The 26,383-nt window shown below is 39.2% G+C and overlaps 1 long non-coding RNA gene across 1 annotated transcript; it reads left to right on the top strand.

Moving 5' to 3' along the window:
• The first annotated feature begins 17,394 nt into the window (after positions 1–17,394).
• Positions 17,395–18,479, top strand: LOC136674192 (uncharacterized). The gene is made up of 4 exons (XR_010796011.1): positions 17,395–17,485; positions 17,824–17,925; positions 18,059–18,090; positions 18,193–18,479. It is a non-coding gene; the product is annotated as an uncharacterized lncRNA (long non-coding RNA).
• The last annotated feature ends 7,904 nt before the right edge of the window (positions 18,480–26,383 follow it).

A 26,383-nucleotide genomic window follows, 5' to 3' on the forward strand; every position in this document is an offset into this window, starting at 1 on the left:
AGCCTTGAGTAAGTGAGGGGTGTGGGCGCTCTGTGTTTAAGTGTAAGGCTCGTTTACTGGAACTGGGTGTGGACAGACATTGAATTATTGTTCTTTAAGATAAAGTAAGTTAATATTTACCCGGCTCCATTCTGAGGAAGTACAGTATTTTAATGCCCTTTGATCTAAAGTCATTTTCAAAACATACATAGTGTACTTAGAGCATGTTGGGAAAATTAGCCACAGCTGATATTCAACGAACATGAACGTATCATTGTGTTTTGTTAATGTTTGATAGTTTTGCACAAGGAGGACTTAAAGAGCATCAGTAAGGACTTAAAATGACTGTGCTGTAACTGCATTGCTAAACTTCAGAGAAAGATCTAGCGTTAGGTGTCACTAGATGGAGCCACTGGTGTGGCTCTGGCAACCAAAGGGTCAATGACAGTACACCAGGCTTGGGGTCAGAAATGGATGAAAGCTGTAGTAAAAGTAAAAGGTGGAAACAATCGCTATGGAAACCTTTTAGCATTAGGTTTAATTGTCTGTAATACACCAGTCTTCCATAACATTAACACCACTTCATATCAGCTCTGTTTACCATATTGTTGCACATTGTATTTCTCTAATTATAGAGTGTATTCCACTGGTTACTCTGCATACTTTGTTAGCTCCCTGTCCTTTAGTGGTCAAGACTCCACAAAACCACTGCTGAGCAGCTTCTCATTTATGAGGGGAAGTGGACCACTCTCAGTGCTGCCGTGAGCCATTTTTGGTGGAGTTGTGTTAGAGTGGATCTGACACAGCAGTTTGGCTAGAGTTTTTAAACCTCTCAGTGTATCTGCAGGAATGAGAATAATCCAGACCAACCAAAAATACCCAAGCCATAATGTCCTGTGAGCACTGATGAAGGAGTAGACGATGACCAACATCCACCGGATGGAATACAGTCTCAATTTGTAGAACAATAAAATGCACCTGTATGGTCAGAGAAGGCGATAAAATGATAAAATGGACCAAGAATGAAACAAGGAGGTGGCTGTAATGTTATGGCTGATTGAAGTGTGTGTTTCCTGCATTTTTACCCCCGGTTCTGAAGGAAAATATTTATTTGCACTTAATGGCTATATATTATTTATTCAAATGTGAATATCTGAATTGTCTCTTGGAACCTACAAAACATGAAGGCCAGGGATGTGGTCAGTAAGAGCCTGTACATGCCTGTAATATCTATGAAACCATGTGTAAATAAAGGGAGGAGATTAAAGACATGTACAGTCCTTTTTAAGTTCAGCTGAATTGAGAAACACAAGTGTTTAGACATGGCATGCACAGATGTGTGTTGTATAACAGTAATCACTGCCTACAGCCACAGTACACAGACAGTAGCTGTGAAGCTGAGAAGGATTTGGGAGGCATCCAGTTGCCTCTGATGAGTGATTAGAACAAACCCTGCCAAAAAGCCTCTAAGAAAGACATGTAGGACGTTTAGATCAAGGGGTTGGACTTCACTGATGAGCTCAGGGTTTCTCTACAACACCCACCATACACAGGGTCTAATACATTCAGTGTTGTCCTGGGCGTGAACAGACATGCTGGGTATTACCTACACGTTCAGTGCAACTCTAACCATCTTGAGTTATTAGGCTACAGAACAACAGCTCCACAGCATGGAAGCGAAATTTGTTGAGACACGTTCCCCTAATATTTACACTGCAGTGAAGGCTATTAATAGGAAGATTGTTCCCATTTTGCTGCAGCAAGAGCCTCTAATCTTCTGGAAATGCTTGAGACTAGACACTGGAACATCGCTGTGAGGATCTGAAGGCATTCAATCACAAGAAGATAAGCAAGAAGGGTTGGTTCTGGATTACAAACAGCATGCCAACTCATCCCATACCGTGGACCAGGGATGTAGGCCTTGGCATTGACCCTGGTGACCTTAGCTCTAGAGAATCCTTTTTCATTTAATGCCACATCTGTGAAAATTATACATGCACCCTACAAAGTCTACAGAGCAGACCATGAAAGTATGACATTGCGTGGACTGTGAGAGCTTGCAGTTATTAAAAACTCCAGTGGCATTGCTGTGTCAGATCCACTTGTACTAACACAACACACAATACCACAACAGCACCACTGACTCAGCGCTGCAGCGCTAATAACAATCCACCACAAAAATAGTCTTTGCTCTGTGGGGGTCCTAACCATTGAAATTCATGGTGTAAAGGGGCTAAAAAGTTTGGAGAACAACAGCGGGATTACAGTCTGTAACTGTAGGGAATTGTCAGTGATAGAACGAACAATGGACAATGAGAGCAAACACAAAGAGGTGGCTTTAATGTAAAGGCTGAACATGTATTGGGTCCCACCACCACCGCCACTCCCTCTATTCTCACAGCACGTGAGAAGCAAATTTACCACATGTCAACAAGCAGTGGAAAATCAACAGATAACCCGTGTGCTATTGAATACCTTCATATCTCACACCAGCCCTCATCTACTTGTGAGCTGTTTGATCTCATAGTACATCTAAAAGATTACTCACACATACACACACACACACCCACCCACACACACACACACACACACATACACACAACAAAGTTGAGTACTAATAAATTCCCCAGGAAATGACATCTAGGTTTAATTTTAACTGCTATAAATTAATATCCATTAGTAAATATATCACAATGAAATAAGACATAGTTATCATCGTTAAACTTTAATTATTAATTAATTTAATTATGATACCACATTGTTATGATATTACTGTTTAGGTAAAGGTTTTCTGATTCATGCTGGGTTTCTTTACAGTTAAATAAGGTCAAGATGATTATGATTAATTCTTGATGTTCATTAAGAATTATAATAACAATCTTTCTCGAGATATAAAGGTAATCAGATTTCATATTCATGCTCTAATTACACATTTTTCATTTACATTGTTCACAGCAAATAGATCCTTCCACCATTGGATTTGCACCGCTGGGTTTGCTTTGTGTTATTACAAACAAAATATACAGAGAAATTCATATAATAATAGAATGATTATCCATCCATTATCTGTAACCGCTTATCCAATTTAGGGTCGCGGGAGGTCCAGAGCCTACCTGGAATCATCGGGCGAAAGGCGGGAATACACCCTGGAGGGGACGCCAGTCCTTCACAGGGCAACACAGACACACACACATTCACTCACACACTCACACCTACGGACACTTTCGAGTCGCCAATCCACCTGCAACGTGTGTTTTTGGACTGTGGGAGGAATAGAATGATTATTTAATACTTAATTAAATATACATTTACATATATTTAATGCAAAGGTATAAAAGCACTTGTATAGTATGTATATTTATTAAATGTTTAGACATCGATGCTATATGTGATGCTAAGTGTTAATTGCCCTGTGGGTTTCAACAGGAAAAAAATAGCTGAGCGTCCTGTGGAAACTTTGACGAGTAAGAGAGGGTTTATTTTTTCTGAGAAACCACTCAGAGTGGTCACTGCAGTGTGCAGAGATAAAGAAGATTAAACAGCAGAGGGTGAAACAACAAGAAGCGAAAGACCACTGAGCTGCAAAAACCACAGACCTTAACTCAGCTACAATTAGGACTGTCCGTTGAAACTTCAAAGGGTTTTGAATTCAGAAACAAACACACACACACACACTGAATGAGAATGAGAGAGTTAAAAGTTTGGTAAAGGCTACCCTTGGTAAAGGAGGAAGTTAACCCCACCCACATCTTGCACTTCCAAAAACATGGCACGTGTTTAAGCCAGTTATTTTCTGTAAATATTTTCTTAATCTTTAATTGTAATTAGCAACATCATTCCCTTTTGTTTGTGCAGCACAGAACCCCAGAACATAGACAGGACACAGTCGACTAAATATTTCCCTTTTAGAGAAGGATAAAGAAACTACCCTGTGGTTCATGTTTTTTATTTTATTTTAAACCTATTTAACTCAATAGATTTGAGAACTGTCTGCTAATTGCTGGACTCACTACTTTTTTGGCTTCAGCCACACATTACATTAGCTCCAGGGCTATAACAACATTAAACCTGTGACTTAGGCCATGAATGTGTTAAATGTTGCTGAGACAGTTGAGAAATCAGGACGTTTTCTGTTAATATTCCTGCACACTCTATAAATCCTGGTATGTACAAATCCACATTGAGAACAGGCTGTTGATTTGCTGTTGTAGTTGTAGGAGCATTACACAAACCAAATGGCATCTTGTTCTACACAAAGACCTGAGTGGGAAGACTGAAAGCTACCTCTTCTTTATAGTTCAAAGGATTGAGAACTAGCTTTTCACACTATTACACTGAGAGAGTGAAAGCCACACAGAGTCATCAAGACCTATCTTTCTTTCTACACCCAGAAGAGTGGGAAGGTTTGTGGTATGGAGCTGTAGACCTACTCCCAAAGGGCTATTACGCTTTTCCGTCTCTGCACCTACACATTATTCTCTTCTCTCCAAGCACCTGAAGAAGGCTGGTCTAAATACTCCACCCCCTCCTGACTCATTGTCCTAGGACTAAGTACATGTCTAGTAGGACTAAGTAGGCTATGTTCTAATCATGGGTCATAGATGGAAATCTTTGGACATCATAAATCTTCACATTTCCAATTTTGCTTAACTTTCATTTTCTCAGTTTTCTGAAGGACACCGTTTTTCACCCATCATGACTTCAATGTGAATATATTTCTTGAACTTCTCTGCCATTCTGTATAGACAGAGGATCTTCTGGCGGCAACAAACAAAAGAACAGAGAAGATCTGCTGCCCGTGACGTCTGTCTGTAAGTCAGGTGACTATGTCATGACCCCTCAGATAAAAGCAGTCGGGTCAGACACTGTGTTTCTCAAAGGATCAGTCCGTTCTGAGATGGCGATGGCTTCAGTCTTGATTCTCATTTTCTCCGTCTTTAAAATACGTAAGTTTTAAGGGTATGTTCCAAAGGGAGAACTTAAATTTTTCATGATGCATTCTATACCACCCTCAAGATTTTTCTCTTTTTTCTGGGTATATGTTTTTGTGAGTGAAATTAATACTTTGTTCAATTAATACATCATATGTATGTTAATATAACTTGTTTCAAATCGCTATACAATAATTTGGATTAAAAATCATGTATTTGTTTGTTTTTTTTTTGGTCCGGTGATACCTCTCATAGACCTCGCAGCAGCTGTGAATATTTTCCAGAGCGAGTCATTTGTCTCGACTAAACCCGGAGAAGCTGTGACTCTTCGCTGCACGCTGGGAGACCAGGAGAAAAAGGAAAACGTGTTTTGGTACAAACAGCCTCCGGGAGAGAAACCTCAGGAGCTGGGGATTTCGAAGCCAATGAGTAATGAACTATTCTCCTCACAGTTAAATAACTCAAGCTTTAAGCTGGAGAGAGCAGAGCACATCATCAGTCTGATCATAACACACCCAACACAGGAGGACGAAGGGACGTATTACTGTGGACTGTCTGTAATGAACGTTCTTCGGTTCTCCACTGGAACATACCTGGCTGTTACAGGTAACTGCACGTCTTCATTTTGATTTAGTGCATCATGCCTATATTGAGGTGTAAATCAAAATGAAAGAGTAGTAGTTCTCAGTAAAGAGACAGTAAATATATTTTTAAAATGATTTTAAAATCTAAAGGATTAAGAGTGGATTTGGGGAGAATTTCTAGAGAAATTCTTTAAATTTTGTTGCTGAGGAATGGAATTAGAGTGAAATATTTGAGGTCTCTGAAACCTATGTAATTTAAATATATTACACAGCGTGATGTGTTGTTTAATAGTGATTTTGTGAAGATTCTGTCTAATATATAAATTAACATATATTTAAATGAATACATTTTATTGGCGTTTTATCGTCAAAATTTCACATTGTGTTGATATAAAATAAGTGAACACTACAGGGAATACAAATTTAATAGACAATATTTTGTCATGTACTAAATTTCCAATTAGAAAATATTTAAAAGTATATTTTGATTAATTTTATCCCAAAAAGTTTACACCTTGAAGTGGGTCTAATAAAACTACAAATTTCAACATAATATTTAAAACTAAATTTGACAGGAGGTTCCAAAATATGTTCATTGTATGGCGGAAATGTAGTGTACCTACAGTGAGGGGAAAAAACATAGTTACTAAAACCCTACAGATTTGATCAGATTTAATACAATTTTATTATTTTTATTTCACTTTCCATTTTGATCTTTAAACTTCAAACACAGAAACATGTTCTCTGGGGGCTCATTCATTCATTCATTCATTATCTGTAACCCCTTATCCAGTTCAGGGTCGCGGTGGGTCCAGAGCCTACCTGGAATCATTGAGCACAAGGCAGGAATACACCCTGGAGGGGGCGGCAGTCCTTCACAGGGCAACACAGACACACACTCACACATTCACTCACACCTACGGACACTTTTGAGTCGCCAATCCACCTACCAACGTGTGTTTTTGGACTGTGGGAGGAAACCGGAGCACCCAGAGGAAACCCACGCAGACACGTGGAGAACACACCACACTCCTCACAGACAGTCACCCAGAGCAGGAATCGAACCCACTTCTCTGGTGGTTGTGGTAAATACATTCTCTAAATTTGTGTTGTAACTCCAACGCCAGCAGGTCCCACTACAATAGACCATTTCACAATGATTCAAACAAAATAACAGTTTTTATATATTACAGTGTTTAATACAGTATTAGCTAACACTGTTATCCCTTTTTATGCTGACAGGTGATCCCCAGGTAAATATCTCAGTGGTCCAGAGTCCAGAGCGGGGCTCTGTCTCTCCGGGTGAAGAGGTAACGCTGCAGTGCTCCGTCTTCTCTCAGATTAAAGCAGCAGAACTGACCGTGCTCTGGGTCAGAGCTGCTGCAGGACAATCCTTTCCTCAAATCATCTCCACTGAACACAGCAGCAGCAGCCGGCCACAGTGTGAGATCAGATCTTCTTCACACAGCTGTGTGTCCAACTTCACCAAGAACATCACCCACCGCTCCAACCGCGCCGCAACCTACTACTGTGCTGTGGAGATCTGTGGGAGGGTGGTCTTTGGGAACGGGACTGTAGTGGAAGAGGGTAAGAGTTCTGGATACTTTGGTAATTTAGTTAAAACTAATTATGTTTGTTGGGACCAAGGTATTTGATAATTACGTTACAGTGTGTGAAAATTCATATTTGTTTACAGGGAGCAAACTTGAATATTGCATTATTTGCTGCCTTTAATAATAATAATAATAATAATAATAATAATAATAATAATAATAATAATATATTTGCCCATATTTTAAAAAAATTATTTGACCAATATGTTCATTTCTGCAGACAGTAACACATTTGTTTAGAAACTAAATTTGTCACATTTGTTTTTTGTAGTGAATTATGACTTATTTGAACATAAATATACATTATTTATTTGTATCTAACAGCGGTGCCTCATACACTCATCATATTAGTGGCAGCTCTGGGAGTGTGTGTGGTGGTCCTGTTTTCTCAAGCCTTTTTTATTCATAAGAGGACAAAGCGTGGACAGAGCCGTGGTGAGTGTGCACTACATTTCTGTTTGAAAATCTTCTGCAGTTGGAATGTCATCAGACACAAGAGATTCATCTTCAGGAAATTCAAAGCCTCTGATTATGATAAATCACATGTTTCTGTTTTTTCTGTCACAGTGAGACTTCAGCCGGGGTCCGAGTGTGGTCAGGTACGATGTGTATTTCTCAGACTTTTATAAAATGTGTCGTGAAAAGCAGTGATACTCTCATAACTCAGATAGAATCCCCTAATATTTCCTCTCTGACCTCTCTATATCCTCAGCCTCAGGAGCTGCTCTACACTGTGGAAAAGATGATAAACAAGAGACATTCTGGACACAGTGTTTATTCTGAAGTGGGATACTTCACTGTTACTGACCACCACCCAAAACACTGACCCCAGAGTTTCAGTTTTACTCCAGTTCTGATGGAATCTTTAATAAAGGAAACAACTACAAAACACTGACCCTCACATTTAATCTCCTTCTGTTTCACTATAACAAATATAACTATAATATGATATTAATATTTTTGCTTTGAATAAAATCTGCACTGAATGGTTGTGAGCTCATTTTTTGTGTTCTTGTGTAGTTTTGTAGAAGTGTGTAACAAAACACCAACTTTCAACTTATATTGTGGACCATCTGATTGTCTCTGAGGATCCGTTTAAATTTAAGTTCAAGTTTTTATTTTGTAATTAAATACGTTGTTTGTTCTGTCTCTTTCTGCTTTGGTTTCCTCATGTTCCCATTGTTAGTTTACGCTGTTGTATTCTTGCCCTGTCCTTGTGTTACAGCTTATCTATCTATCTATCTATCTATCTATCTATCTATCTATCTATCTATCTATCTATCTATCTATCTATCTATCTATCTACATGCTCACCCACAAACACAATAACACCACAACAACCCACTCACCCTGTCCTTCATTTATCTAAAGTACTACACACCTCAGCTATATTCTACATTCATAGTGCATTTCCCCAACTACGTTGTTCTCTCTTTATCCACAAATGCTGACCGACCCTTTCAGCTATTTCTGATAACTCCTTCACAGCCGTGCTTCCTTTTTGGCCTCTAAAGCTGAACTGCACAAGCAAGGATGTTGCAGACTTTGTTACAAACCCCCAACACCTATTTCTACAGGTCTTACAAGTTCTTGCCACCCGTGTTCTCTCACCTCAGCCACCAAATGTACATATGTCAGCTACTTTCAAAAGCTTCATCTGCTGCATCCTCAAACAAAAGCTGTTTACTTTCTAAAAATAGCACCATGTCTGGCCTCAGTGTAGTTAACAAAATGCACTCTTGGACCTGTAGTTTTTTACCTATCCACCAGTAATTTCCAGTCTTGTGCTTAATCACATCTAATAATGTATGTAGGCTGTGCTCCCTCTGAAATATCTTCAAACCTGACCACTTTATTACCACCATCACTTGGCAATGCATGAACATGTAGGGGTTTATTATCAATTAAACATCCTCCAATGAACTAACCCTAGCCCAGTCCTTGTAAATAATCTACAGGGTGGGCCATTTATATGGATACACCTTAATAAATGGGAATGGTTGATGACATTAACTTCCTGTTTGTGGCACATTAGTATATGGGAGGGTGGAAACTTTTCAAGATGGGTGGTGGCCATTTTGAAGTCGGCCATTTTGGATCCAACTTTTGTTTTTTCAATGAGAAGAGGGTCATGTGACCACATCAAACTTATTGGGGATTTCACAAGAAAAACAATGGTGTGCTTGGTTTTAAAGTAACTTTATTCTTTCATGAGTTATTTACAAGTTTCTGACCACTTATAAAATGTGTTCAAAGTGTTGCCCATTGTGTTGGATTGTCAATGCATCCCTCTTCTCCCACTTTTCACACACTGATAGCAACACCGCAGGAGAAATGCTAGCACAGGCGTCCAGTATCCGTAGTTTCAGTTTTGCCTCCTCTTCCAGCACATGAATAAAACTAGTCATTATTAAACTTCTCCCCAGCAATGTGGCCTTATTAAACAGTTCCCATGAACCACTGACCCCTGGCCTGATCTTCTGCATTGCACTTGGCGAATCACATCCCTTAGTATTAACCAACTCTTGACTACCTGCACTGCCACTGATTCTACTTCTGTTCTGGTTTTGTGACTGGTGTTAATGCTTTAATCACTGCATCATTAGACCCTGACAGAATCGTCTCACAACTAAACTTCTGAGCAATAGCTCCAGCACCCCTCTCCCATTCCATGCCATACTACTTAAACAATGAGGCACACTTCATTATAACCTTCATAACCTTCTCTGTCCTCAGTACCTCTGTAAATGGAGGAACATTGCTGGGGAACACAAAAAAAAAACACACACACACACAAAACACACAGCAGCCGTTTATATCTCTTCCAAAAAAGGAAAGGAAACATAAGATTAAAAGGCCATAATCACAGTTATGCTAAGTCATTAAAAATCACAGAAATATTGATCGCCTAATTACACAGTGAACGCTGTATACACGGTCTCAGGTTACTGTAAATACGCATTTTACTGCACCTGTGCTGTAATCACTCTTTTAGGCTTTGGAATTAACTCAATCTGCACCTGAACACTCCTGCAATCTCCAGGTAAAGACTAAACTGAAACCAAGATGCAAACAGAAGGAAATAACTATTTAAAATGAATATGTACAGTTCTGTCTGCCGCTATGACAATGAAAAAATAATTTACTCTTTAGGTCAGAAAAGACACTTGAGGATTGTGAAGCTTTCTGTCTCGATCTGAGGTAGAACACTTCCTGAATGAGTGTTTATTGGCTGTTGAACTATTGACAGGGACAGAGAAGCTTGTCAGAAAGAGCCAGATCCCTTCAGGTGGCCTAAGTATCTTCAGTCAAACAGAGTAAAAGGACCTTGTGACCTACATTTATTTTACATCACACAACCCAAATAATAGCCATGCTTTCTGTAAAGATCAGTCCAATCTTCATTCTTACTGCAGTTCTTCTCCGACCAGCTAAGCCTTCAATACATTTTTTAGAAAGAACCTAAAATGCTCATCAAATTTTGTTAAATGTTCTTGTTTCACAAGTGATGAATCTGAAGAATCTCATGTTCCAGATCCAGGGAAAGCGGTGAGTCTTAGACAGGAGCCATTTTTATCAGCGAGGGCTGGAGAAAATGTTAAAATCAACTGCACTTTTGATGAAACTCTGAGCAGTGATAGAAAGGCGTGGTATAAACAGAAACCAGGAGAAGCTCCACAGCTGTTGGGAACATCTTTAGGAGCGTCACCTGAAGTTCAAAAATCAGGAATCAAACTGGAGACGACGAGCACCAGCTTCTCTCTCTTTATTCCACACCCTACTAAAAATGATGAGGGACTGTACTTCTGTGGAAACTCCCAATATGATGTGGTAGACTTTTCCTTGGTAACATTCTTATCTGTCACAGGTAATCATCACATTTTCATTTCCCTCTGTTCACAGTTAAATATAAATATTAAAATGATTCACTTTAGACAGAATAAAGTCAACTTAACTCTAAACCAATCACACACAAACTCTGCTGAAGTGGATGGTTATTGATGGCTGTGGCATTGATGTGGTTCAGTCTCCCAAGACTGTTGAGAACACTTTAAAGTTTGTTTCTACATAGGTTTCTTTGATATTGATATATGTTGAATGGACTGTAGTGGTGAAGAGGGAGCTGAGGCATAAGGCAAGTTTTCAGTTTACCCGTCGATATATGTTTGGACCCTTACCTACGATCATGCGCTTTGGGTTATGTTTGAAAATACAAGCCTGTGCAAACATCTGAAATTAGTTTTTCTGTGTGGGTTCCTGGGCACACTGTCGACTCTGATTCTTGAAGAGCTTTGCTACCCAGGAGCAGCTTGTAGTAGAGCCACTGCTCCTTAGAATTGAAAGTCCCAGTGCCAACTGGGAGGTGGATACAGAGTTTGCAGAAAAGAGGTTGAGATGAGATGAGAACACAGATGTCTATACAGGAGGTCTTGAGTGATGCAGTCATCTGGAAGTGGAGTTTGTGAGTCATATCAAAACCTTCTGTAGAAATCGAGTTACTGTATGTTGGAAAATGTCATAGATAGTTTATTGAGTATAACAAGTAGAAACCAAAATCTATATACAGGTCTGAGCTGTGTGAACTCTGAGCTCACTCATGAGATGCCATGTAATGAGGTTGTGTAGAAATTTACGTTGAACTGACAATTAATTTCATACATTGATTAGTTGCAGATAATACCTTCAGTAACAGGAGGATGCTTTATTTTCTTGATTCTGTAGTAATCTGGATCATGTGCCTCTTCGCACAATAATCTAGGAACACTGAAAAAATATAAGCTCAAGTTTTCATCTAAGTAGCCCCCTTGTAGCAATGTTATTATACACTATTTCAGCACCTGTATTAATGAGGTGGTTTGTTGTTTGTCAGCTCTTACCATGTACCTCTCATTAATAAACAGATGATCAGGAGGTAAATATCTCAGTGGTCCAGAGTCCAGAGCGGGGGTCTGTCTCTCCGGGTGAAGAGGTAACGCTGCAGTGCTCTGTCTTCTCTCAGATTAAAGCAGCAGAACTGACTGTGCTCTGGGTCAGAGCTGCTGCAGGACAATCCTTTCCTCAAATCATCTCCACTGGACACAGCAGCAGCAGCCGGCCGCAGTGTGAGATCAGATCTCCTTCACACAGCTGTGTGTCCAACTTCACCAGGAATATCACCCACCGCTCCAACCGTGCCGAAACCTACTACTGCGCTGTGGAGGTCTGTGGGAGGGTGGTCTTTGGGAACGGGACGGTGGTGGAAAGGGGTAAGAGTTCTGAATGCTTTGTTCGGATATTTCAATCTAACCACCTTTCATGGGATCCAGGTATTTGGTAATTACACTAAAGTGTGTAAAAATTCATATTTTCACTGAATGAACTCGATTGCTTTGATTATAAACATACTATATTTATTTGTGTCTAACAGAGGGGCCTGTGGATGTAGTAATGGTTTTAATGGCAGCTCTGGGAGTGTGTGTGGTGGTGATCTTCACTCAGGCCTTTTTTATTCATAAGAGGACGAGCTGTGGTGAGTGTGCACTGCATATCTCTTTGAAAATCTTTGGAATTTCATCAGACACAAGAGATTCATCTTCAGAAAAGTCAAAGCCTCTGATTATGATAAATCACAATCTGTTTTTTCTGTCACAGTGAGACTTCAGCCGGGGTCCGAGTGTGGTCAGGTACGATGTGCATCTCTCAGACTTTTATAAAATATTTCGTGAAGAGCAGTGAAACTCTCATAACACAAACACACCAACAAACCATTACATAATGACCACTTCCTTGTTTCTACAATCACTGTCTATTCTCTCCACTGCACACAGAAGAATGTTGTATTTCTATGTTGCTCTGCATACACTGTTAGCCATTTTTCCTTATACAGGGACAACAGAACATCCTAGAGGGCAGGTATGATTTGCGTGGTGGATCATTCTCACCTGCAGTGACACTGACATTGTGGTAATGTGCTGGTATGTCTGGATCAAAAACAGCAGTGCTGCTGGGTCCTGAAAACCAGGGTGAAATGGAGCAAATAATGTGTGTTGACAGATGGACTATAGTCTGAATGGACAGTGAATGTAGAGACAAGTAGGTGGTCATTATGTTAGGGTTGCTTAGTGTGGAATCTCCTAACATTTCCCCTCTGACCTCTCTATGTCCTCAGCCTCAGGAGCTGCTCTACACTGTGGAAAATATGATAAACAAGAGACATTCTGGACACAGTGTTTATTCTGAAGTGGGATACTTCACTGTTACTGACCACCACCCAAAACACTGACCCCAGAGTTTCAGTTTTACTCCAGTTCTGATGGAATCTTTAATAAATGAAACAACTACAAAACACTGACCCTCACATTTCATCTCCTTCTGTTTCACTATAACAAATATAACTATAATATGATATTAATATTTTTATGCTTTGAATAAAATCTGCACTGAATGGTTGTGAGCTCATTTTTTGTGTTCTTGTATAATTTTGTAGCATTGTGTAACAAAACACCAACACAAAGAGGTGGAGCAAAATTGTGGACTCTGATAGTCTCTGAGAACTGGAACAATTTAAGTTCAAGTTCAAGTTAGTTTTTTGCTTTTCGTATCTTTACCTTGTGAATGCACTTGGATAAAAGACACAAATAAATAACTGCTTTTGTTTCCTTTAAAACAATAAAAATCACATACTTTAATCATTTCTATCAAGATTGTCTGCTCACAACCACTTCCTTAAACAAAATTTGTTTCCCACCTCCTGCATTACATAGAAATATTATGAAAGGTCATATTTTTTGTTGTGTCTCATTCTCTTTTATTCCTGTCTCTGTCTGCTTTGGTTTGCTCATGTTCCCATTGTTTGATTACGCTGTTGTGTGCTCGCCCTGTTCCTTATGTTATGTTATGCTTCCTGCCAGCAACCACTGAATTCACTGTTTCACTGAATTAAGCCCATACCAGCTCTGGATGTATGAACAGTGAGGACCCACAACTACCCTTGTCCAAGCCCTGTCATGTTCTTATATGTAGATCCACAAGGCCTCCCTGGCGAATATGGTCCTATCAAGCCCTGGGACAGTTAACGCAAGAACCACACACCTCAGCCATTCCACATTCATAGTGCATTTCCCCAACTATTCTGTGCTCACCTTATCCAGAAACACTGACCAACCCTTTCAGCTATTTCTAATAACTTCTTCACAGCTGCCCTTACTTTTTGGCCTCTAAAGCTGAACTGCACAAGCACGGATGTAGCAGACTTTGTTGCAAACCCCCAAAACCTATTTCTACAGGTCTTACATGTTCTTGCCACCCGTGTTCTCTCACCTCAGCCACCAAGTGTACATACATCAGCTACTTCTTTCAAATGCTTCATCTACTGCATCCTCAAATGGAACTGTTAATTCTACAAAAACAAAACAAAAACAAACAAAAAAAAACTGTTTACTTTCTAAGAATAGCACCATGTCTGTCTTCAGTGTAGTTAATGAAATACACTCTGGGAACTGTATTTTTTTTAATCTTGAGCTTCACCACTTCTAACAATGAATGTAGATTGTGCTCCCTCTTTCTAAAATATCCTCACTCCATGCACAAACCTACCCACTTTATTACCATCACCACTTGGCAATGCATGAATCTGCATGGGTGTACTATTAAAAAAAACACCAAAGACACTTGAGGATTGTGAAGCTTTCTGTCTCGATCTGAGGTAGAACACTTCCTGAATGAGTGTTTATTGGCTGTTGAACTATTGACAGGGACAGAGAAGCTTGTCAGAAAGAGCCAGACCCCTTCAGGTGGCCTAAGTATCTTCAGTCAAACAGAGTAAAAGGACCTTGTGACCTACATTTATTTTACATCACACAACCCAAATAATAGCCATGCTTTCTGTGAAGATCAGTCCAATCTTTATTCTTACTGCAGTTCTTCTCCGACCAGGTAAGTCTTCAACATTTTTAAGAAGAAAGTAAAAAGTTCTTTTTTTTTTACTTTTCTTTTTTTTCTGAAGTGAGTTATATCTGATACTCATATCCAGACTCTGGGAAGGCGGTGGATCTTCATCAGGAGCTGTTTTTATCATCAAGGGCTGGAGAAAATGTTACAATCAGCTGCACTTTTGATGAAACTCAGGTCAGTGAAAGAAAGGTGTGGTATAAACAGAAACCAGGAGGAGCTCCACAACCGATGGGAACAGCTTTAGGAGCGTCAAGTTCCTTTGTTTTAGCTGAGTTCCAAAAATCAGGAATCAAACTGGAGACGACGAGCACCAGCTTCTCTCTCTTTATCCCACACGCCACTAAACACGATGAGGGACTGTACTTCTGTGGAATGTCTCAAGGAAATATTATAGTGTTTTACTCTGTAACCTTCTTATCTGTAACAGGTAATTATAACACTTTGATCTTCAACTGTTTGAACAGTCCGAATTTACACCTTTTAATGTGTCACTTATCACCAGCAATGTATTTAAAAAAAAGAAAAATACCTGTAGATTCAGTTCATACAACAGATGTTCATAGATATATTGCATGTTTTATATATTAGATTAATTATTAGAAATTTGATTTTGTATGTTTATTCATCAAACTATGTGTTTTGATGAAGATTATTGCATTCAGGCGTAAAAAGCCAGATGATATGTATAGTTTTCTGGTGATTTTGGAAATTAAATTAAAAATATATGCACTAACACTCATCACAATTTTATTCCTGCAGATGATCAGGAGGTAAATATCTCAGTGGTCCAGAGTCCAGAGCGGGGGTCTGTCTCTCCGGGTGAAGAGGTAACGCTGCAGTGCTCCGTCTTCTCTCAGATTAAAGCAGCAGAACTGACCGTGCTCTGGGTCAGAGCTGCTGCAGGACAATCCTTTCCTCAAATCATCTCCACTGGACACAGCAGCAGCAGCCGGCCGCAGAGTGAGATCAGATCTTCTTCACACAGCTGTGTGTCCAACTTCACCAAGAACATCACCCACCGCTCCAACCGCGCCGCAACCTACTACTGCGCTGTGGAGGTCTGTGCGAGGGTGATTTTTGAGAAAATGACAGCAGTAGAAGTTGGTAAGAGGTCTGAATGCTTTATATTTTAGTTAAAACTAATTTTGTTTCTGGAAATCAGGTATTTGGTCATTTCTTTACAGTGTCTCTGTCTGAAAATTCATATTTGAATTTCAAATGCTGTACCTGTCATGTTGATGAATAAAATGAATGCGCTTGTGAGTGTTCTTTCTTGCTTCTCAAATGAGGTAGAGCTGATGAAACTCCTGTTCCACATAATGAGAGAACAATGGACCTTCATCAGGAGCAGTTTTTATCATCGAGGGCTGGAGAAAATGTTATAATTCAGTGCACTTTTGATGAAACTCTGGTCAGTGAAAGAAAGGTGTGGTATAAACAGAAACCAGGAAGAGGTCCACAGCCGATGGGAACAGCTTTAGGAGCATCAAGTTCCTTTGTTTTACCTAAGTTTCAAAACTCAGGAATCAAACTGGAGACGAACAGCACCTGCTTTTCTCTCTTTATTCCACACACTACTAAAGACGACGAGGGACTGTACTTCTGTGGAAAGACTCAAGGAAATATTATAGTGTTTTACTCTGTAACCTTCTTATCTGTAACAGGTAATTATAACACTTTCTTCTTCATCTGTTTGAACAGTTCGAATTTACACCTTTTAATGTGTCACTTATCACCAGCAATGAATTTCAAATAAGTAATAAATAGTGGAATATTTCAGTTCATATCATATGTTTATAAATAAATTAGACCAAAGTTGAATTGAAGATATTCTATAAGGCATCAGAGCCTTTTATAAATATCCTATTGTTATATTCACTTTATATTTCTCTACAACAAACCACTCAATAGTGAATCAAACTGAATAATACATATTTCCATCAGCTCTGTCGGGCAGAAAATTAAAAACAAGAAATAGCAATGGCAAATTTTGCATTTCATACACACACAAACACACACACACACACACACACACACACCCTTTAATAAATTACTAATACAGTATTAGCTAGGGTTACTCATCACAATTTTATTCCTGCAGATGATCAGGAGGTAAATATCTCAGTGGTCCAGAGTCCAGAGCGGGGGTCTGTCTCTCCGGGTGAAGAGGTAACGCTGCAGTGCTCCGTCTTCTCTCAGATTAAAGCAGCAGAACTGACAGTGCTCTGGGTCAGAGCTGCTGCAGGACAATCCTTTCCTCAAATCATCTCCACTGGACACAGCAGCAGCAGCCGGCCGCAGAGTGAGATCAGATCTTCTTCACACAGCTGTGTGTCCAACTTCACCAAGAATATCACCCACCGCTCCAACCACGCCGCAACCTACTACTGCGCTGTGGAGGTCTGTGGGAGGGTGGTCTTTGGGAATGGGACGGTGGTGGAAAGGGGTAAGGGTTCTGAATGCTTTGGTAATTACTTTACAGTAATCATTATTCATTAACATTTGCACTGCAAAATAAATTAACACATACTTCACAGGGTGTAAACTGAAATGTTGCTTTTGTTAGTGCAGAATTTGTGTTTATTTGCTGCCTTTAATTAATAAACACAACAATGAACTATAGAATTGTGCCATTACATTTCTACAGGGGACATTGTAAGGGTTTATCTGACCAAGATGTTAATTTCTGCAAACACTAACACAGTTGTTCACATTTGCTTTTTGTTTTGAATGAACTCAACCATAGTTTTACTGTAATAAACATACTATATTTATGTTTAACAGCGGAGCCTGTGGATGTAGTAATGATTTTAGTGGCAGCTCTGGGAGTGTGTGTGGTGGTGATCTTCACTCAGGCCTTTTTTATTCATAAGAGGTCGAGCCGTGGTGAGTGTGCACTACATTTCTGTTTGAAAATCTCCTGCAGTCGGAATGTCATCAGACACAAGAGATTCATCTTCAGGAAAGTCAAAGCCTCTGATTATGATAAATCACATGTTTCTGTTTTTTTCTGTCACAGTGAGACTTCAGCCAGGGTCCATGTGTGGTCAGGTACGATGTGTATTTATAAAATGTGCCGTGAAGAGTAGTAATACTCTCATAACTCAGATAGAACCCCCTAACATTTCCTCTCTGACCTCTCTCTGTCCTCAGGAGATGCTCTACACTGTGGAACAACTGATAAAGGAGAGACATTCTGGACACAGAGTTTACTCTGAAGTGAGATACTTCACTGTTACTGACCACCACCCAAAACACTGACCCCTTTCTGTGTCCAGAGTTTCAGTTTTACTCCAGTTCTGATGGAATCTTTAATAAAGGAAACTACTAAACTACAAAACACTGACCCTCACATTTCATCTCCTTCTGTTTCACTGAAAGAAATATAACTATAAAACCAAAGGAATATATTTATACTCTGAATTCTGCCCTGAATGCTTGTGGACTCATTTCTGTGTTTGCTCACAGTAAATTTTGCTTAGGATCATATATCATAGATCATAGAAATATCTAATAAATGTACTTGATTGACTTGCTGATGTCAGCTGACCAAGGACTGCTGAGTCTTCTTGTACTGTTGGACCTTACTGCAGCCTTTGATACAGTGTGTCATAGCCTTTTACTAACGCGGCTCAAAAACATGGTTGGCGTAACTGGTACTGCATTAGCTTGGTTTCAATCGTATCTTTCTGGTAGGCAGCAGTTTGTTTCAATGGGAAGTTTTCAATCTGACACATGCTCCTTGTCACATGGTGTCCCCCAGGGCTCTGTTCTCGGGCCCCTGCTTTTTATTTTGTACATCCTTCCTCTTGGTGACATCATTAGACATCATGGGCTGCAGTTTCACTGTTTTGCTGATGATGTCCAGATATATATTTGTACAAAACCTTCCCACAGCTTGCCACCTAGTGCCTTGCTGCAATGCTTAACTGATGTGAGGCCTTGGATGATCGCGAACTTCCTGAGCTTAAATAATAAAAAATCTGAAGCCGTCATAATTGCTTCTCCTGCAACAGTCAGGAGGCTTAGTGACACTACTGTTTGTATCCCTGGTTTTGTTGTCTCTACCTCAACACTAGTGAGAAATCTCGGAGTAATGTTTGATTCTACATTATCGTTTGAATCACATATAAACAACACATGTAGGACAGCCTTCTACCATCTTAAAAATATCTCTAGGATTCGCCCTTTTCTCTCTCTCACTGCTGCCAAGACCATAGTCCATGCATTTCTGCGTTACTTCCAGACTTGACTACTGCAATGCTCTGTTGTGTGGCCTCCCTGCTCGGGCTTTGAGCAGGTTGCAGTATGTGCAGAACTCTGCTGCTAGGGTGCTGACCCATACAAGATCTTGGGAGCATATTACTCCAGTCCTAAGTCGTCTTCATTGGCTTCCAGTGAAGTACCGAATACAGTACAAATTGCTTGTGTTGGTGTTTAAATCCTTGCATGACCTTGCCCCTTCTTACCTAAGTAGCCTACTGAAACCATACTCTCCAGTGCGTACTCTTCGGTCCTCAAGCCTCCATTTGCTTGAGGTCCCACATTTTAAGCTAAGCACCTCTGGAAATAGAGCATTTTGTGTTGCGGGTCCAAAGCTGTGGAATAGTCTTCCTGACGAACTGCGAGCTTGTTCATCTGTATGTGTTTTTTAAACCAGACTAAAAACTCATCTTTTTAAACTAGCATATGGATGATACTATGTATATATCTCTATGGTCATTTAATATTTGTATGTGCATTTACCTTTTATTAACTTTCTTTTTTTAACTTTTTATTTTCATTTTTATTTTTTATTTTTATTATCTATTGTACAGTGTCCTTGGGTCACTTGAAAGGCGCTTTCAAATAAAAATGTATTATTATTATTATTGATTAAAGGCACTTAGAATTTTAGTTAATTATTATTATTTGAAGGACTGGCACCCCCTCCAGGGTGTGTTCCCGCCTTGTGCCCAGTGATTCCGGGTAGGCTCCGGACCCACCACGACCCTGAACTGGATAAGTATGAATGAATGAATGTAGTTGATTTATTTTTATGCAACACTTTAACATATAAAATATGTTTTATGTGTTATTTTTTATAAAATGTCAGATAATAACCTACCTATGTTTAATTGTACAATGTTTTAAAAATATTTCCATGAGTCAAAATAATAAAACAAATAAAGACTGGAGACAATGTTTCCTTTGATCAGATGATAAACATGTTTGACCACAGGTTCCCATGCGTCAGAACTGTTTTATTATTGGCAACATTGCAGAGAGATCTTGAGCTCCAATGTTAGCCCTGCTCTCTTTTTTCACCTATCACCTATCAATGATGCTGGACAATTGTCAGTTATTTAGCAATAATTCAAATGTTAGTGTAAATGTGCTGAACAGCTTCAAATGAGTTGGTGTCAGATTGGAAAGAGGCCTCGGTTTACAGCTTGTCAGCATTGTGTGGTAACAGTGTAACACTGAAGATGGGTGGAATTGGTCTTGATCTTGTGAAGATTGATGCAGATATATCTGTGACTGACTGGAGGTTTAGGACTTTCACCTCAGATAAATGATCAGAACATTGTTCTGAATGTTGTGGCTGCTCAGAGAAGTGCTGACTTGTTTGTACCTGTATTACACAGTGTAATGTCTTTATATAGCATATCTCAGCTATATATATAAATGATGACATGGCTTCCTTTGGTACTCATGAACCCGTAGGCTGCCTTTTATTTCTCTAAGATGACTCTGAGATGAGAGTAATGGCAGAATAAACAAAAAGTTAGCCTCAGCTTTAAGTGATATTTTCCTTTCAGCCAGTGAGATAAAAACAGGTTCCTCATTGTTTTTTGTATAGGGAAGCTGATAAAATGTGTTCATACACAGGAATGATAGAAGAGTGTGACTGTAGTGTAAATAATGTGACACATGCTCTGTGGTTAGAGTTTATAATGCACTTCACAACACAGAGTGAAGTGAAAGATTTCACCCTTTCCACTGTTCTGTGGTAGTCGAATCCCGCATTTTGTGGGGGTACAAGCACAACTTATATTCTCAGCTTTGTAAGTCATGAATGCCTGAAACATCATTGTGCTCTGCATATCGTTTGAAACCGCAGATCCTACCATTTCTACAAATAGCTCTCATCATGGTGCTGTGAAGCCCCTGGGAGTAATGCATTGTGAAAAATCCCCTAAAAAACAAGGTGCTCCTTCAAAACCTATGTTTTATTTTGCTCTCATGAAGAATTCTAATAGAATCATTATCTCCCTGCTCAGGGACATAAATGATGGTGTTTACTTTCAGTTTTGTTTTGACTCACATGAAGTCAACACCTGAGAAATATGAGTCTTCAGCAACAACATACTCCTATTATTGATTTATAATTTTTCAGAGTTTTTGTAGGTTTCACATCAAATAATATTGCATTAGATCACCAAAAACTCAGCAGCTGAGTAAATTGTACCAATGTACCAAGACAATATTTATCTGTTGGTATATTGTCCATATTTACCCTAAACTAAATTCCTAAAAGTCTGGGCCTGCTGTGACTGTCAGAGCTTTATCCATCATACATCCCAGAGCTTAGAATATCAAGAAAAATAAGTCTGTCTGATACTACTCATTTATTTTGTCAAAGTAATATGCCATGTACTAAATTAGCATGTTTTCAACTAACAGACACCTCACACTAACAATCTGTGAAAAGATAGCTGATGTGGAAATATGTTTTGAAGGCTATACATTTAGAAAATTGTAAATAAACAGCAGCTGCTTGGTAAAATTTTGGTCAGACGATTCAAGAAATTTCAAGAAAATCTCAATTATCATTTAGCATTTAAACCTTAAGTGATTACATATTTGAGAGGTCAAGGGTCCTTAGAAAAGAAAACAACATACTGAATATGGCTATGTCACATAACTACAGTTTGAATGCAACTAAAAGAGGCACTGGGGAAAAAAAATGGAACAGCAAAATCCTATATGTTTAGGGTCCAAGTTAAACTGTAGAGTTAATCTAATAAAGCACCTTCCTAACTGTCACAAGTTTTATCTGCACCTCTGCTAAAGAGTGTTTATATATTATCCTTTAAAACATAATACATTCATAATTATTCAGGGGAGAATATAATTATTTATTAAGGGCTGTTGTTTCCACCTCCTGGTGACCACACTGTCATTGTTTCTATAGAGAACTGTGTCTTTGTTTGTGGTCTACAGGATTCTTAACGGCTCATTCATTATTTCTTTGGTTGTATCCATATGTCACACTGCAGCTCACCTTCTTCCTCTTATACCTTCTACTCTTCTGAGCTTAATTTCCCTGGGAACTGCTTTTTCTCAAACTGCATCCAAAATAATGGAGTTTCAGGTTCTCTGTGCTTTTAATGAAATATGACGCTTGATTTATTCCAGGAACCATTTGTTTGTCCTTTTTGAGTCCAAGGTCTTCTCCAAAGTCTTCTCCAACACCAAAGTTTAAGATCAGTCTGGACCTTTCTGATCTTTGTTTGGAGAGACACATTCTAACATTTGAATGTAAAGATATGTGAGGTGAACAGAACCTAAATGAAACTCTGAGTTGTAAATAAAAGTATGGCTTAATTTCAGTTCAGGAACCTGGTCTGTGAGCGTCAGCATCACTTCCTGAATAAAGGTGTTCATTGGCTGATTCAGCCCTGAACACACACTGAGGAAGTTCAAAAGCCCAGAGGCCTTCAGCTGCAATATGGTTTCTGTCAGACGAGAGGAAAGTTTCTCTAGGGCTCCTTTTAAATATATCTCTTCAGAAAAGTGAAATAAGTGCCATGTTTTCTGTGAAGATCCCTCCGCTCTGGATTCTCTTTATAAGCCTTTACACAACTGGTAAGTTTTAAATATTTATTTATTTTTTTTTACTTTCAAATGAGGCTAGAAATAAAACTTTTATTCTAGAGAAATTCATATACAATAGATATTGTCTTTATATAATTATACAAATGTTGCAAGAAAAGGTTTGGCTTGGTTTATGTGTAATTTTATCCAGTGAAAGTGTCCTGTTCCTTTGGCAGATCTCGACTTGTTTTAAGAAATAATGCCTGCCACAGAAATAAGACACTTTGTAGTGATAAAAGTAAAAATAATATTAATTATAAAAAAGAAACTATTTCAGTCACAGTTTAATAATGAACAGTATTTCATATTTTGTCCAGGTTTACAGTGCCTTCCTATAAGTCATATTGTTTCATGTATTACTTTTCTTACTGAGGCTGAACGTTCTGTTCCAGATCTGGGGAAAGCAGTGATTATTCATCAGGAGCCGATTTTATCATCGAGGGCTGGAGCAAATGTTACAATCAGCTGCACTTTTGATGAAACTCTGAGCACTGATAGAAAGGTGTGGTATAAACAGAAACCAGGAGAAGCTCCACAGCTGCTGGGAACGGCTTTAGGAGAATCAGGTTCCTTTGTTTCACCTGAAGTTAAGAAAACAGGAATCAAACTGGAGACGACCAGCACCAGCTTCTCTCTCTTTATTCCACACGCTACTAAAGACGATGAGGCACTGTACTTCTGTGGAAACTCTCAAATAGATATGATTGAGTTTTCCTCTGTAACGTTCTTATCTGTTACAGGTAATCATTATATTTTCACTTTTCTCTGTTAACAACAAATGAAACAGTTCAGAGAAATCACTGTAGACAGAAAAAAGTTGTTTAAATTTAATCAATGACAACAGGACAATAGATTTCCTCCAACACAAACTCTGCATCTATTCTCTTACAGACTCCTGAGATTGTGCAGACCACCACATCTCTCATGACTTCCTAATATTATTCAGAATTCTATGTTGATATGTGTTTAATGGACTCCCTATGAGCCTTTATTACTAAGTTGTCTATTTACAATTAATTCACAAGTCAATTAATGTCCTGACCCCCACTGATGGTCGTGAGCTTTGGATAATCAACTCAACCTAATAATATATACATTTTGTTGAATAAAGTACAATAATGTTCCCTAACTAAAGGTAAAATATATGTACCATGTACCTCTCATTAATAAACAGATGATCAGGAGGTAAATATCTCAGTGGTCCAGAGTCCAGAGCGGGGGTCTGTCTCTCCGGGTGAAGAGGTAACGCTGCAGTGCTCCGTCTTCTCTCAGATTAAAGCAGCAGAACTGACCGTGCTCTGGGTCAGAGCTGCTGCAGGACAATCCTTTCCTCAAATCATCTCCACTGGACACAGCAGCAGCAGCCGGCCACAGTGTGAGATCAGATCTTCTTCACACAGCTGTGTGTTCAACTTCACCAAGAACATCACCCACCGCTCCAACCACGCCGCAACCTACTACTGCGCTGTGGAGGTCTGTGGGAGGGTGGTCTTTGGGAACGGGACGGTGGTGGAAAGGGGTAAGAGTTCTGAATTCTTTGGTAATTACATTACAGTAAACATCATTCATTAACATTTGCATGACAAAATAAATTAACACATTCTTCACAGGGTGTAAACTGGAATATTGCTTTTGTCAGTGCAGAATTTGTGTTTATTTGCTGCCTTTAATTAATAAACACAACAATGAACTATAGAATTGTGCCATTACATTTCTACAGGGGACATTGTAAGGGTTTATCTGACCAAGATGTTAATTTCTGCAAACACTAACACAGTTGTTCACATTTGCTTTTTGTTTTGAATGAACTCAACCATAGATTTAATGCAATAAACATACTATATTTATGTTTAACAGCGGAGCCTGTGGATGTAGTAATGATTTTAGTGGCAGCTCTGGGAGTGTGTGTGGTGGTGATCTTCACTCAGGCCTTTTTTAATCATAAGAGGTCGAGCCGTGGTGAGAGTGCACTACATTTCTGTTTGAAAATCTCCTGCAGTCGGAATGTCATCAGACACAAGAGATTCATCTTCAGGAAAGTCAAAGCCTCTGATTATGATAAATCACATGTTTCTGTATTTTCTGTCATAGTGAGACTTCAGCCGGGGTCCGAGTGTGGTCAGGTACGATGTGTATTTCTCAGACTTTTATGAAATGTGTTGTGAATAGCAGTGATGCTCTCATAACTTAGATAGAATCCCCTAACATTTCCTCTCTGACCTCTCTGTGTCCTCAGCCTCAGGAGCTGCTCTACACTGTGGAAAAGCTAATAAAAGACGGACATTCTGGACACAGAGTTTACTCTAAAGTGGGATACTTCATTGTTACTGACCACCACCCAAAACACTGACCCCTTCCTCTGACCCTCACCTCTCACCTTCTTCTGTTTCACTGAAAGAAATATAACTATAAAATCAAATGAATGTGTTTATACTCTGAATTCTGCCCTGAATGCTTGTGGACTCATTTCTGTGTTTGCTCACAGTAAACTATATAGCATTATAGCCGTGTGTAACAAATGTACCTGATTAAAGGCACTTAGAATTTTACTTAATTATTATTATTTTTTTGAGGTGAGATTTTAAATAATCTACATCTAGAAATATAATCTGAGTAATATGTATTCATTCTCAGATTATATCATTGCATGTAGTTGATTTAGTGCAGCAGGTCACATAGCACCAGGGACCTGGAGGTTGTGGGTTCAAGTCCCGCTCCTGTGACTGTGAGGAGAGTGGCATGTTCTCCCTGTGTCCGTCTGGGTTTCCTCTGGGTGCTCCAGTTTTATGGAATCAGATTTGTTCCAAAAAGAGTCACACAAAAAAATTCATCTCAAACGTAAAACTTATAATTTTCAAACAAAATATCCAGCTCTGACCTTTGTGCTTAGTGCGTGAGCTCTGAGTTCTGCGCATGCTCTCTGAGTTTTGTGCGCCAGCTGCACGAGTTTTGTGGGCGTGCTCTCTGAGTTTTGTGCGCCCGATCCCTGAGTTTTGAGAGCAGTTTTGGCACAAAGCTCTTGCGTGGGCGGGACTTCTCAGTAGTGCCTTCCCATTGGCTAATGAGTTTTTGAGTGACAACTCAGTGCCCAAGGCATTCGTTGCAGCTCAGTAGTGGAGAGACAGGAAATATTTCAACATTGTGAGTAATTTTACACAAACACGAATTCTCTTTGTACTTTACTGTTTAAAAACTATGAAATATCTGCAAACTCCGACAATAAATGTAGATATTGAGGTAATTTTCTGTCTAAATCAAAACATTAAAGATTTTACTGTGAAAACAAACCTGTTTGTCTCTCGTTACCAGATACTGATCTGAGGTAAATGCACACCGATGTCTGTTTACTCAGGGTGAAACAGAATAAATGAGCGTTTATTTGTTTATTTGTAAAATATTATTTATGAGTGCTCGATTTTCTGTTCAGAAACCTATCGTGTACTAACATAGAGGGTCTTCCCTTTCCCGTAATCACTGTTAGACG

The sequence above is a fragment of the Hoplias malabaricus genome, chromosome 17, assembly GCF_029633855.1.
Source record: "Hoplias malabaricus isolate fHopMal1 chromosome 17, fHopMal1.hap1, whole genome shotgun sequence".
NCBI lineage: Eukaryota > Metazoa > Chordata > Actinopteri > Characiformes > Erythrinidae > Hoplias > Hoplias malabaricus.